The 14,830-nt window shown below is 42.7% G+C and overlaps 1 pseudogene; it reads left to right on the top strand.

The window, feature by feature from the left end:
• Nucleotides 1–5,066: 5,066 nt before the first annotated feature.
• Nucleotides 5,067–5,214, top strand: LOC145242529 (U2 spliceosomal RNA; annotated as a pseudogene).
• Nucleotides 5,215–14,830: the final 9,616 nt, after the last annotated feature.

A 14,830-nucleotide genomic window follows, 5' to 3' on the forward strand; every position in this document is an offset into this window, starting at 1 on the left:
CATTCTTTACACAGAATGTTTTTCTCGCAATAAACTTACGCCGTGATTTAGTGACTTTAACTCAAATTTAATAACAAGCTTAAGAATATTTTTGCGTTCTAAGTAAAAAAAAAAAATAAAAATAAAAAAATGACTTCGCGAGCAGACGTCATGCCGAATATATTTAAAAAGAAAATATGTTGTTAAGAATAGATGTTAAATTCGATTTTGGTTAGGGTGAAATGGATGATTTTTTTTTTTTTTTTTGTTATTTAATAAAAATGCCTTGCATTCAAGCCATACGGCAAGGCTGATTCATAATGACGAAAGTCATGCTATTTCAGAACAAAGGAAAAACATAATAACAAAAATAAAGAAAAAATATATCCAGAACTAAAAGAGGAGCACGTGTCAACCGCTGTGCAATGTCGCTGTGATAAAACAGAGTTAATTAGCTTTATTCAAACGTTGATGCGATAAAAAAAAATACACATCTGTTCGACTGATTGTGATTCGAATAGTATAGTTTGACTACCATAGCGTAAATTTAGAGATATAAAACTAATATGAGCCCCAAATGCTAAAGGAAGTGTTAATGAGACCCTAAACGCCACACTGAGTTTGAGTAAAAACCTAAATACCACGCTGGATCTAAATGAAAACCTAAATGGCACAATGAGTCGGAACGAAACCCTAAATGCCACACTGGATCTGAATGAAGTCCTAAGTTATGAATTTAACCTTAAATGCTTCACTAGATGTTCATGATACCCTAAATGGCACACTAAGTCCAAATACACCCCCTAAACATCGCATTAGGTCTGAATGAAACCTCTAATAGGTACAGTAATTTATAATGAGTACCTAAATGCTACACTAGGTATGAATGAAACTATAAGCCGCTCTAAGTTAAACGATTATATCTTGAATAAACCCTAAATGGCACACTAGATTTGAATGGAACCTAAAATACTATCCTAAATCTAATTAAAACCATAAATGCTATTCTAATGGAACCCTAAATGACACACTGAATTAACCCTATGCCATACTGTGAAGCCCTAAACGGCACACTGGATCTGAATGGAACTCAAAATTTTACCTTGCATCTGAATAAAACCATAAATGCCACACTATGCTTCAATTAAACTTTAAACAGCACATTAGATTTGAATGAAGCTTTCATTGTTAAATTGAGTCTAAACTGTGGCATAAGTGACACGTTATATCTTGATGAAACCATAAATGCCACACGAGATCTGATCTTCTGAGCTCCAATCTATGGTCCCCACTCACCAAACTTTCACGAAAAACACTCGTCTAGTTGTAATCACTATCAATAATTTCAACCACTTTATCTGATTAGATTCCATGAACAAAGCTTCTTTCTTAGAACTGTACGCCTGTGGAACTCTCTTCTGCTTGCCTGTTTCCTAGCTGACTACAATTTGGTTGTCTTCAAGTCCAACATAAACAAATTCTTGATGAACCGTCCCTTTTTAAGTAATCCAATTTACCAAATTTCCATTACTAACGATTACCACAATATTATCCCATTGACTACTGTACACTCAATAACCCTTATCCTCGAATGGACCCCGGCCTTAATAAGTCATGATTGCTATGTAAAATAAATAAATACAACTTCAAATGCTACACTGAATCTTAATGAAACCCTAAATAACACACATAGTTTGATGTTTGAGCCCGGACACCGCGGCTCATTTTTTTTCTTTTTTGAGTCACACGGACATAAAATATCGGTCTTAATGAAACTCTAAATGCCATAATAGGTCTGATTAAAAACTTAAACGCTACATTGGATCTTAATAAAACCCTAAATAGCACACTGAGTTTAAACGAAACTTAATGCCACCTAGGTCTGAATGAAGCCTTAAATGGCACACTAAGGTTGAATGAACCGTGAAATGCCACACTGAATTTTAACGAAACCCTTAAATGGCAACTGAGTTTGAACGGAAGTATAAATTACACGCTAGGTCTTAATGAGACCCCAAATACCACATTAACTTTTAATGAAACCCTAAATGCCACACAAGGTAATTATGTCATTTTAAATTCCACCCCATGTTTTAATGAAAGCGAAAATGTCACAATAGATCTTAATGAAGCCCTAAAATGGTACCCGGAGTTTGAATGGAACTATAAATTACATGCTAAATCTTAAGTAAACCCCAAGTGCCACACTAATGTCTTAATAAAACCGTAAATACTATCCCGAGTCTAGACGGATCTATACATGTTTCTTTTTATTTAAATTTTTCTTTTCATACTTGTTTCCATTTTCGTTAACATTTTTAGCTCATTTGATTGACTGTTTATACCGTATAAAAATTGTGCCTCGTAAACTTCTTTGTAGGAAATCAGATCTAATCGAATTTATTTGGAAAAGAAATAGCAAAGTGCAACAAGCCATGTATAAGAACGTGTATAGTTCATACGGCAAAATCACGATGCCACACAAGTTCTCACCAGATCGCTGAAGTTAAGCAACGATGAGCTTGGCCAGTACCAGAAAAGTGAACATTTGGGAAGACTAGGCGCTGTATGTACCGTGCCGAGTTGTAAGAAATTCCCAGGTTGGTATCTGGGGGTGCGTTTAACTTACAGGGAAGATACACTCCCAAATCAAGACGGAAAGCAGTAGAAAACTACCGTTTTTACTTGTCTTCCCAAGATTACTCTGGCTCTACAATTTGGAGAGCCGTAGCCGCTGACGATGTCAAAACAACAGGGCCGCTGCATGCATGTTTGTATAGTTTGAATAATATTTACATCCACGTATAGTTTGAATATTATTTATATGCATGTATAGTTTGAATAATATTTACATCCATGTATAGTTTGAATAATATTTACATCCACGTATAGTTTGAATAATATTTACATCCCCGTATAGTTTGAATAACGTTTACATCCACGTAAGTGTGAATAGTATTTACATCCAGGCATAGTTTGAATAATATTTACATCCACGTATAGTTTGAATAATATTTACATCCACGTATACTTTGAATAATATTTACGTCCACGTATAGTTTGAATAATATTTACATCCACGTATAGTTTGAATAATATTTACATCCTCGTATAGTTTGAATAATATTTACATCCACGTATAGTTTTAATAATATTTACATCCACGTAAGTTAATAAGTGTGAATAATATTTACATCCAGGCATAATTTGAATAATATTTACATTCACGTATAGTCTGAATACTATTTCCATCCACGTACAGTTTGAATACCATTGACATCCACGTATAGTTTGAATAATACTTACATCCACGTATACTTTGAATAATTTTTCAGCACAACGCCAAATTTCTCGAAACGTAGGTTTACATTCCCGTTGAAGATGTTGTAGGATAGAATCAAGTCTCCTCGCGTCATCCACTGCGTAAGTGAGAATAAATTTAGTATTTGGATCCCCTATTTCTTGGTAATAGTGTGGAGTCCTCCTATTATTCTGGTTGACAACCATTGAACACGCTTCATGTGTACGATTTCATTAAATCGCGTATAAGAACATCTTCGAAAACAACCGCCTGGATCAAATACTTTCCTTTTGGAGAGTAACAAGATTTTTTCACAAAAATTAAAAAAAAAAAAAAAAAAGATTTTTTTTTTACTTCAAAACAACCCAACTAAACTTCATGAATAAATAATTGGAAACATAAAGACCAGTTTTCTAAACTACTGGATTTGGCATAAATAGACCGAAAAGGGTTTACCTAATTTTGTTTTTTTACTGGGATTAAAAACACCAGAATTTATGTTTTTAAAGCAGAAATAATTTGGTTTTAACTATGCCGAACACTCTTTTTATTTACTTGTGTGCGGATTGTCAAAATGGTCACTTAAAATATTTATGCAATGTTTTTATATTAATTTATATTATATTAATGTTAATGATTTTGAATTTATAAAACAGATACCCGTTCAAACGAAATACGTTAGTTTCAGCCGTGATTAAAACTCGGATGTTGACATCGTAAAATTACTCCCTTAATAAAATGTACTACTACTCGACCTAGTCTTTTTATTTATTTATTTTTTTATTTTTTATTTTTTTGTCGCGGAATTGTAAGATTCTATTTGCCTACGAACAAACTCCCAAAATACCATAACGTTTTAACAGTATATAGGTTTTAAATTTGTTTAAAATTTTCTTCTGAGAAAAAAAAAAAAAAAAAAAAAAAAAAGGTCGTCTGATCCCGGAATATTTCGGCTTTCATAGTCTATAATAGTGCGAACGACTTCCGGTTAACTTCGGCTTTACAGAGAGGCTTTTACCACTTAAATTCTAAAGAAGACACACGATCGATGTAAGCAAAAAAGTCAATGGTAAACAGCTTTTGCGATAACACAGAATGATTTGCTGCGGTTATCGAAAGAGGTGGTTTGGTTCCTTTGTTTTGCGGCATATCAACCCTTTATTTAATGCCGAATCAGGTAATTTTGAAAAAAAGATTTTATGCTGTAAGTTCTTCGTGTCTTCCAATATTTATTCATGGTGTTTGAATTGGTTGTTTTGTAGAGGAAAATTGTTGTTTTTGTTTTTAACCTTGTAGAACATGATTGAGTTTTTGTAAATGGAAAGGAAAAAAATAATAATATCAGTGTTTGGTGCATTTTAGGCCAAGAAACTCAGTATCTTCAGACAACTTGATCTGGTAGCACTAGTTGAAAGAGTCGGAGAGTGCTAGAAATCTCAGGAAGACTTCTTGTCACTCAGACTCCAGGAAATACTATTTGTTATTGTCAGTGAGTTATTATTGAAAATGATGTGTGTGAATACTCACAGTGAATAAATAATCATGAAATCCTTCTGCATAGTGCGTATTAACAGAACATATCTGTTCCGGCAGATACTGCAAGCAAAGATCATATGTGGGGGAAACCCCACATATAAAACCTTGGTCAATGTAGGGGCAACCCTTCATACCAATTGTCACTATCCAGCTCCCCTACTCCCCGGGGAGTTGGTCCCCATTTCCCCTTCATTCCTCACATTAAAAATCGGCCTTGTGCCTAATTTGCTCGGTGGGGGAGCAAATAAATACCCTTTTCTTGGCCTTTTGGCCAAGATCAAAGTGTAGTATCTGTTCTCCAAGTTACCTCATTTTTTATCTTTTTTCAAAGGGCTCTGCCACTTGTCCCCTCAGGTTAAGTTCAAGGTTTCACTTTTGTCACTTTCGTGACGCATTAACTTTTGTTAGTGGGACCGAGCCTCTTTTTTGGAGAGTCAGGACCCTCTTTGCTCCCCCAGGGCTGACGCCATTGTGTGGTAGTCTGGACCCGAAAATGATCCCTTCTTTGGCACTTTGCTGTTTTTGGGATGGACAACACTTTCTTTGGTAGATGCGACCTGGTCGGGTTAGCTTTAGTTTGTTGGGTACTTCGTTTCCTCTTCTCCTCTGAGGTTGAAATGGTCTATTCTCTCCTCTCTTAATTGCCTGAGCAGCACTCTGACCTGCCAGGCCCAAAACTTTGTCTTCCTTCGCTGCTCTCCCAGTGGATTGAGCAGACCAGGTTCACTTTCTCGCTTCCTTGGAGTTGTTTGTAGGTAGGGCGGGTATTTCGTTTCTGCTCCCCTCTCTGAGCAGAGATGTCTATCCCCTCTCTCTTTTAATTGCGACACGGCACCCTGACCCGCTAGCACCCACTGCGTCTTCCTTCTCTGCTCTCCCCCTCACGGGGTATTTGAGCTGCTAACCCGACGTCCCCGCAAGAAGAGGTCAAATCTCTGTTCTCTTCTGATCCCGCTCCGCCCCCCCTACCCCTCCTCTCCCCTATTTTTTCTTTTCCCCCCGCTACACTTTGGTCTGCGGCCAGTGAAACCACTCCACAATGCCGGGCAGAGGGGACATACCGCCTCAGTTGCACCACATTGCTCCCTTAGAAAGCTCCCTGATGGAGGGAGCAACTCCCAGCTACCCAGAAGAAGAGGAGAAAGGCAGGGTAGGGCCGTAGCCCGCGGCGACCTTGGAGAAGCCACCAACTGGTGAAAAACCAAGTCTGGACCCTGTTCCCCAAGAGGGCCACTCCCCGGCTGAGGGAGCAAAGTCAAAGGCGGACGAGGGAACGAAGAACGTTTCAGGTGGACCATACATTGTGGCTCCTCTTACACCTAAATCCTCGTCATCTGAAGGCGACCCCTCTACTCCTGATCCCCCAACCACCCAGCAAAAGAGGAGGAGAAATCAAGGGACGAGGAGACAATGGATGTCACGGGCGGACCACAGCCAGTGGCACCCCCGGATCCTCACCCCACCACACCATCACCCAAATGTAGCACTCCAGCTCCCCAAGAGGACAACCCCCTCACGGAAATAGGGGAAAATGATGAGGATGGAGTAGCTAGAAGGACTAAAGCGCTAATCAATGAAGCAATAGCGTCTTTAAAGATCTTCGGCGGAGTGACCAAAGATCCAGCCTGCTTCAATGCTCCCCAAGAGACTAAGCCCCAACTAGCCACCCCTCCAGAAGCAGCAACAGCAACACCCAAGCCAGACGACATTGTCCTGGACCCACATTGCCAGTAAGGAAGACACTGAATGGGGTCCACAAACCCAAATGTCCCCTCAGAAATACCAAGACCTCTTCGAGTCCACTTACAAGGACGTCACGGGAGGGAATGTTACAAAACCCCTTCCAGGCGCCGCAGAGGACCTTAAGAAGAGGATAGTGGCTTTTATCACCTCGGACACAAAGAAAAGAGGCCTCACAGGATAGACAAAGACAACATGGTGGACCTCCTCCTGGATCTGAAGATTCCAGCCAAATACATATGCAGGAGGAGCTACGCAATGTGGGACGTCCTGCTCCCAAACCAAAGAGAGGCCAAAGAGACAGCCAATAGGACCAATCTGCACTGGAAAAACATCAAACTCCAGCCAGAATACTTTAGTCAAATGGTCACCAATGTCGCCGTACTGAACGTCCCCTGTCTCCTGGGAGCAAAACAACTAGGAGCGGTCTTCAGCCAGTACGGGGACGTGGTGTCTGTGGCTCCAACAAGCAAGAAGAGGGACATACTGACTGGGGACTACAGACTCCAGATGCGCCTCGACAAAGCTGGCTTCAACCAAATACCAGCGACACTGAGGTGCAAAGAAGGAATAATGTCCGTCATACTAGAGGGACGGAGACCGCACTGCTGGCACTGTCAGCAGAAGGGACACATGGCCAAGGATTGCCCCAAAAGAAATCCGACCAAAGCCCCTACAGCTGCCGACAAGCATTGTGCCCCAGAGATGATAACCAAGCCAGAGGACCCATCCCCTCAGCATTGGATGGGTCACAGTGAGTCGAAAGGGGAAAACAAAGTCCCCCAATTCCAGCCAGCAAGCGGACAGAAAACAAGTGCCACAGCAACAGCAACAGCCGCTGCAGCCGATACCACCCAAGCGACCAGAACACAATGACGCAGCCAAAGACGTCACAACCGAAACAGCAGCAGCAACCGCAGTAGAAGCAGCGGCAGAAGCATCATCAACAACAGCAAGAGGAGCAGAAAAAACACCCCAGGAACAACGACTGGCCCCCAGACGAACTGAATCGGGGACCAAGAGAAGGAAGGACTGCTCCTCAGAAGATGGGTCTGCCAATGAGTGGGAGGGAAAACAAACCCCCATTCCCCAGTCCATTCGAGGAAAAAAAAAGAAAGAAAAAAAGAGTTAAAAAGATGGAAGGGGAAGAAAAGGTGGCCCCCAGCCCCTGTGAGTATACACCATCCCAAACAACAACAACAAACCCCACCCCAACACCCAAACCAGACACCGCACCAACACCAAACACTGCACCAACCACCACACCAACACCCAACACAGCACCAACACCAGACACCACACATACCACAACAACACCGTACACCACACCAACACCTGACACCGCACTAACACCTACCCCCACACCAATGCAAACCGGACCACTACCCCAAATTCCCGGACGCCCTGCTCCTAATAACTTTTGTTAGAACTCCAGAGGCTTGCAAGAGCAACTTGTGGTCACTTCTGGAGGCAGCTGAAGGGGCCTCTCCGGGAATGGAACTTTTAAAAAAAAAAGCGACTCCTCTCTTGATGAACTGTCAAAAAAGTGCAAGGAAAAGGTCCCAGTGTGGGTCCATCCGTCTCTCTACAGGGCCCTAAAATTGACCTTTCCTCTAGACATTGATGGCATTGTGAGAGAAGGCCAGGACCTGAAAAACCTGACCTTCTTGAGCATCGTGTACAACGTTGGCATTCTTACGCCGACCAACTTTGGAGCCGAGTGCGACACACCCTAAGGTAGGTAACATGTCTTTAAATTTGGCCAGTCTGAATGAGAGGGGCTTGAGATCACCTGGCTGGGCGGCTTGTCACCGGCACAACCTCTTGTCCCTGGGAGTGGATGTTGATGCGATCCAGGTGCTGAACCGGGATTTCAAAGTTTTCTCGACATATGGCATCCCACGGGGGAAGAGAGTCTCCTTGCTAGTGAAACGAACTCTGTCCATGACAGTCGACATTGTTCATAGAGATACGGTGGGCAAGCTGGTCATGGCTGATGTTGCCGTAAAAGATTGTGTGTTTCGGGTAGTTGCAGTTCATGCGCTCAGCACCGCTCATGAGAGGGTCTCATTCTTCGGTCAGCTTGACGCGTTCGTAGATTGTCGGAAGCGTATAGTGCTAATGGGGGATTGGAACGCCATCTTAGGCCCAGATTTACAAGACTTCCGAGACCAGTTAAGAGATTTGATTAAAAAGGCACTAGTGGGGGGATTACCGGGAGTTAGTGGTGGTTAGGTCTAAAAGCCAACATTAAAAGCTTCTCCGTCAAGTATGCCCAATGCCTCACACTAGATAAGGCCAAGACGAAGAAGCAGCTAGAGCAGAAACTAGCCCGGGCTACAGGGTAGGGTGATAAGATGAGTCAGTAACTAGCTAGGCAGGACCTTCTGCGCAAGACTAGCGAGCACTACAAAGGTCAAGTAGTCAGAGCTAACTTAGATAGGCAATAAAGCAGTCAACTCTGACGCTGTCACACGTCATGAGATTTCTAGGCGTGGCTTGGACAAAGACATTGCAAAAGTTAGACATCCGGATGGACGCCCCCTTGAATTGACTCGGGAGATTGGCAAGGGGTTCCGAGAACATTTCGAGGAGCATTTTACGCAGCAGCCCGATCTCCCGGTCCTTGAGTTTAGCGACTATTTGAGTGACTCTCCCTGCCCCGAGGCGGCTAGAGCGGCTAGTTGCGAGGGCCGGGTGACGTAGTGGGAGGTTTTTACTGCGCTGAAGCAGGTCAGTTGTGACAGATCGCCAAGACTCGATGGTCTGCCATACGAATTGTATTTGAGGCTGTTGCCCATGTTTCTGCCTCTTCTGACGGATGTGTTCAACCATTGGTTTGTTCAGGGATCCATCCCAGGGCAGGTAACCAAGGGAGTGATCACATTGTTGAGGAAAGGTGATGGGCATGGCATGGAAGAGTTAGACAACTACAGGCTAATAACTGCTTAACACAGAGTTGAAGATTTTGGCCAAGGTCCTGTCGAATTGGTTGCAGGTTGTTATTGACCCTCGTTTTGTGGTATCTGTCTTAGAGGCCACCGGTTTTAAACTAGACTTTAGTGGATCTCCGTGATGTATCTACAGCCCACGGCTGTTGTAGAGGGGGGAATAGATGACGACATGGAAGCCACGCTGATCAACTTAGATCAGTCCAAAGCGTTCGATAGGGTCGACCATCATTTCCTGGCATCTGTTTAGAGGCCGCCAGTTTCAAACCAGACTTCTCCAAGTGGATCTCTGTGATGTATTGACAGCCCACGGCTGTCGTGCAAGTCAATGGAAAGCGCTCGAAACCGTTTGTTATCTCTCGGTTGGTTTGTCAGGGTTGTCCGCTGTCACCCCAGCTTTACATTCTGGCCTTGGAGCCTCTGCTCCACAAGCTGAGATGTGGAGAGGCAAATTCGGCCCTGTGCTGAATGGCTCAGCCTGACGGATCAGCGACTATTTGGCCTACTCTCCCTGCCTCGAGGCGGCTAGAGCGGCTAGTTGCGAGGGCCGGGTGACAGAGTGGGAGGTTTTTATTGCGCTGAAGCAGGTCAGCTCTGACAGATCGCTGGGACTTGATGGTCTGCCATTGAGGCTGTTGCCCATGTTTCTGCCTCTTCTGACGGATGTGTTTAACCATTGGTTTGTTCAGGGATCCATCCCAGGGCAGGTAACCAAGGGAGTGATTACATTGCTGAGGAAAGGTGATGGGCATGGCGTGGAAGAGTTAGACGACTACAGGCCCATAACTCTGCTTAACACAGAGTTGAAGATTTTGGCCAAGGTCCTGTCGAATCGGCTGCTTGTTGTTATCAAAGAGTTGGTTGAACTACGCTGTGAGGGGAGATCAAGTCAGAGCAACTTTCACCTGATCCGTGCAATCCTAGAAGGGGGAATAGATGACGACATGGAAGCCGCGCTGATCAACTTAGATCAGTCCAAGCATTCGATAGGGTCGACCATCGTTTCCTGGCATCTGTCTTAGAGGCCGCCGGTTTTAAACCGGACTTCTGAGTTGTGGGGAAGCTAATTCGGCCTTGCGTGGAATGGCTCTGCCTGGTGGCTCAGATGCCAAGGTATCCGCGTTCACCGATGATGTCATGGTCTTTGTGTCGGGCTTCAGAGACATTGAGATCGTGTCAGAGGCGCTTGCACAGTACGAAAGAATCGGGGGGGGGGCAAGATAAACCGCAGCAAATCAGTCGGACTGCGGTTGGGTGCCTGGAGTGGCAACACAAACCTCCCGGCGCCCTTCAGCTGAACGAATACCTGGTTCTGGGTCTCCAGCATGATAAGAATTGGTCGGAGGTACGGTCAAAGGTGGCAGCTGTGGTCAACGCATGGCTTCGTAGGGAACATTCCTTAATGGGTAGAGCTGAGGTGTGCACCACATACGTCTTATCCTTTACTGACTGGCCGTACTTCCTCTGCCTGCACAACACCTAGCAGCTCTTGTCAAACTCTTATCCTCGCTCCTTTGGGACAGAGGAAGACACTGGGTGAGCAGACAGGTCTGTATTCAACGTCCGTGTGAGGGAGGTTTGGGAATGCCAGACTTGAGTTGTCATCGAGATGCCAAGAGGCTGGCCTTCCTTAGCCACTACCTTCAAGATGATCAACCGTGCCACCCCGCAATCACTGCCACCTTTCCTGACTCCTGACCTCATTCTCAACCCCACTATCAAGAGTCGTCGCAGGCCGTGGGGAGATTCAGCTTTCCTGAAAGAGTGCCAAGTCGCGTTAAAACAACTACCAGTGTCCAGCGACCTTGTGACTGCAACCCGTAGGGAACTCCACAGGGATCTAGTGAGGGGGGCCGCCGACGACTTGCTATGCGTGCGTTTGGGTTGGCAGCAGAGTGAGTTACACGCCATGTGGAGCTGGGCGCCAGGTTCATGTCATCTGAACAATTCAGACTTCTTTCTGACCTGGCGATTGGCCCGAAACGTGCTTCCCCTCAACAATATACAATGCAGTTCTGGTTTTTTGGAGTCGCCGGCCTGTCCCTGTTGCGGGACGACAGCTGCAGAAACAACTGATCACGCATTTTTCAATTGCCGCTCACTCCGCCAGTACTGGTCATATGTTGGCGAGGTGACAGCTCGCATCAACCCTGAGCATCCTCGCCCGATTACTGTATCCAAGGTAGTGGACAACATGAGGCCACCGTGGGACCGGGAGAGACAAATGGTCTACATCACAATCCTGGCCGTGGCGAGTATGGTGATTTGGACGTCGAGACTGCAAGATGGCCGGGGGGGGGGGTGCTGCCTTTTCCCGATCAGGATCTGATCGCTTTCTTTAAACACCAACTACAGGTAAAGATCAGATGCGACAGAAGAAGGCTGCATTGTGTGGCTTTTGAAAGAAGATAAATACAGTTAGTAAACCTGTGTGTACGAAGAAGGACCAAATTTGAATACGTGTTCCCCGCCTAGGTGTGGAGCGTTCGGTTCTAGGGTTTCTGTTGGATCCCCGCCCCTTTCCAATTCTACTTCCTTGAGCTTCTTGGCCAGACAAATAAATCTTGTTTCCATTATTAGAAAGCCTCCAAGACCCCCAACCTCCAAAAACAACAATTTTTTCTTTTGCCCCCTCCCTCTCCTCTCGAAATTCAACCCAGCTTGGAAGAAATCAAACCAAACACTAACACCCCCCCCCCGCCCTCACTGTCAAATTTTTCTGTTCTCCCCTATTTTGGACACGACCCCTACCCCCTCCATTTAGAGGCTGCCCGTGAAACACTGGTTCCTTTACAAACCAGAATGAAACGGGTGGTCTAGCATTTCAGATAGGGTTGAGAGGGCCTTACTAACCGGGGTCTTTTTTTTTTTTTTCCCCCATGTCCCTCGACACAAATGAAATTTTATTAATATCGTTATCTTCTTTTGTATTTTTTTGATATAAATAAAAAATGTTTTAAAATAGGGTTTAAGTAGGACCCCCCCTCTCCCACCACACACACATAAATACAAATTTAAAGGGGTAACCATGATAAAAGATGCTGGCTGAGAGAAACATCATTTAACATTTACAACAGAGACGAGATTGATCAACCAAACTCACCCCCCCCTTCTTTTTTTTTTTTTTTAGTTGGCCTTGTGCCTAAGTTTTTTGTTCATTTTCCCAACTGTATTTTTTTCCTGTGAATAAAAAATTTAATATCTCAAAGTGTAGTATCTGTTCTTACATGCTGTACTTATTGTGATATTTTCTGTATTAATTTAATGTAAAATGATCACCCACTTTACAACCAGTCAGTCTCAAAGCCATTCAAGTCATTCTCCATATCATTCAAGTTGTTTTTGAAGGATTCCAGTTATTTTTTAAGCCTTCAAGTCATTCTTAAGGTCATTCAATTCATCCTTAAGTTCATTAAAGTCATTCTAAGTCATTTACTTTTTATTTATTTAAGTCATTTCAGCCAATTTTTCAGTCATTTTAGTTTATCTTTAAGGATTTCATGTCAATCGTACATTCAGGCATTCATTCATTACATGAGAGCACGTGAGGCTATCGGCCTTGTTTTTTTTCAAATCCGCTAGGAAAAACTGAATTTCTGAGATTGAATAAAGAGCAATAAAAACTACTTGAAAACACAAACAAATGAGCCAGGTACGGTGCCATTTATTTCTTGTATATTTATATTTTTTCGTTGTAGTCATTTGTCTAAATCAGGTGTTCTCAACCGAGGTCCATGGAATATTTCTGGAGGTCCACAGGCAAAACATAACAAAATACAATACAAGATATTGGTAAAGAATTATTATCACTCTAATTTAGATGATGATGATGATGATGATGATTGTTGTTGTTGTAGTAGTGGTAGTAGTAGTAGTAGTAGTAGTAGTAGTAGAATACTTTATTTGCATTAAATTAGTTTTCATTTAAAAATAAAGCTTAATTATATAATATTTCTTTGATTATTAAAACCTCAAAATTTATATTAGTGAAAAATAGAAGATGACCGATAGTTATGAAGGGGTCCACCAAGATAAAAAGAAGGGAAAAGGGGTCCATAAGTAAAAAAAAAGGTTGAGAACCACTGGTCTAAATTAACCACGATTTCAATAAATACTTTCATACTTTAATTTATGTCGTACTCGCAAGGAGACCCGACGTTGCCCGGGATTGAATGAGAATCAACAAATGTTCCACACCACACTTTTGTCTTCGAAATCTGTGAAATCACTTATTTTTCAATCAAATCGATTGATTGCTCTAGTTGGGGACTCATTGCAGTTCACATGGTTTCTCGCAGTGACTTAGTCTATAGTATGTTGTAGTCTACATTGCACTGTAAAGAACCGACTATTGATTTTGTAAAATTATTTTTATATAATGGCTTGTATTAAAGTTTAAAATGCAAATGTCAAGTATCATGGTTCAGTTGTGCTCCAAACGTAAACATTAATTTCGAACGCACCCTTGTCTTATCAAACTGTTGGTTTTATAAAAATGTTGCCATATAATGGCTTGAATTAAAATTAAAAAAGTCAAGTACCATGGTGCAACTGTGTTCTAAACAGAAATATTCATTCCAGAGGCGCCTTTGTCATATCAAAGAACCCAAGGGCCTTTCTGCTTGTGTGGTGATGAAACTTAACCAAATGTACTCGTGATGTTAGGCTTTATAAGTTTGGTCAAAATTGGACTGTTCGGCCTTTAATCAGATTTTTCGATTTTCGATACTTATCAGAAGCATTCCGATACAATGTTAGAAGACTGTTCCGATGTTAGAAAACTCTCAGACATATAATGTATATCTGTGAAAATTCATAAAAATCAGCCAAGCCGTTTCGGAATCCGTAGGGAACTCTCACATACACATACACACACAAAGTGTCTTTTATATATATAAGTAGATAATAATGAGTCACCACTTATCAAGGCTATAATCACCAAAGGATGAAGGTTAGTAATCAATTAGATGCTGAACTATACTATCGAAGTGAAGGACAGAACCTGATTACTTAAAAGAACTGCTCGAAAAGTATTTGGTGACATATGACTTGAAGACGACCATGCTCCAAGGAAGCAACCCCACGACAATGAGTTCTACTAATGACAACCAGGCTTCTATCTTTTCACCACAAACTCTCTGACCCCCAATTGATATAAATGACTATCCTCTTAAGGAAGCACGTCGCTTTGAGAAACTTCTGGGACTGACCTTTCACCCTTGACATGAAAGGGAAGACTTGCATTAAATTTGTTATCAAGGTCGCAGTTAAATTGGTTGGATCGTTCTACCGTTCCAGAAGGTATCTCATTCTAGGTTCAAAC

The sequence above is a fragment of the Euprymna scolopes genome, chromosome 2, assembly GCF_053919585.1.
Source record: "Euprymna scolopes isolate OS-2025 chromosome 2, ASM5391958v1, whole genome shotgun sequence".
NCBI lineage: Eukaryota > Metazoa > Mollusca > Cephalopoda > Sepiida > Sepiolidae > Euprymna > Euprymna scolopes.